Source organism: Anneissia japonica, unplaced genomic scaffold (genome assembly GCF_011630105.1).
Source record: "Anneissia japonica isolate Jap-2015-1 unplaced genomic scaffold, ASM1163010v1 scaffold82930_len896_cov127, whole genome shotgun sequence".
NCBI lineage: Eukaryota > Metazoa > Echinodermata > Crinoidea > Comatulida > Comatulidae > Anneissia > Anneissia japonica.
This window is the reverse complement of record NW_022688439.1, coordinates 1-888: the sequence shown is the minus strand read 5'-3', so window position 1 is coordinate 888 and position 888 is coordinate 1. Positions and strand designations below refer to the sequence as shown.

The 888-nt window shown below is 32.0% G+C and overlaps 1 long non-coding RNA gene across 1 annotated transcript; it reads left to right on the top strand.

Moving 5' to 3' along the window:
- Position 1: 1 nt before the first annotated feature.
- On the top strand, positions 2 to 750 carry LOC117121686. The gene is made up of 2 exons (XR_004447614.1): positions 2 to 133; positions 712 to 750. It is a non-coding gene; the product is annotated as an uncharacterized LOC117121686 (long non-coding RNA).
- Positions 751 to 888: the final 138 nt, after the last annotated feature.

Here is an 888-nt window from a genome sequence, read left to right as displayed (position 1 = left end):
ACACGGACTTAGCGTCCCTTCTTAGGACGCTTCTTTCCTTTTTCTAATTGGCAAGAACAAAGACAGGACGTACCGAAAAATAGCAGCCGTGTCCATTTGAAAATCTACTGTAGCTACCGTTTTTCAGGGGAAGGTACGTTTAAGAAATGTTGTTATTACTATTTTATGTATGAAGTACTCTATAAATGAATTCTTTGCTATGTTGATGAATTATATAGGTAATTAGACTGGGTACTTATGGGTTGTATACTAGGCCTTTTTGTGTGTGTGTAATAGATAAGCATGGTGCTCCGATTGTACAAAACGTGCAACGGATTAAACCATGACAGAGGTCATCGAACCAAGCCTAGTTGACCATTGTAATGCTGTGTTGTTTTACAAGCTTTGTAAATACTATTATTGATATGATAATACTCTTTAATAACCGTATTTGACATAATGACTGCCACTTTGTGATGTTCGTTGATACTTAATTTACAGAAAAGATAGTCTTCTAACTTAAAGAGTGGTAATTCTTTTGTATTTAACTTGTTAAGGATGAAGTAAAGACCATAATTAGTAATACACGGTTATAATTGGTTAACTCACAATTTTTAATATAGTAGTTGCATGTTAATGATTATTAACGTAGAGGTTATGCATTAGCAGTAGCTGTATATTGCATTTAGGAAATCACGAATACATTTTGTATTTTTTTATTGTCTCTGACAGGAGCTATAGCAGACAAAGAATTATGATACATGATTATTATATGGTTCCTTGTGAAGCACTGTAATCCAAGGTGGGATAAAGAGTTTTTGTACTTAAGCTTATTATGTATTAACTTACTTTATTTAGCTATGTTATTCATAATGATTCTTTACTTTTTATATTGTTTGTGAATTAAAA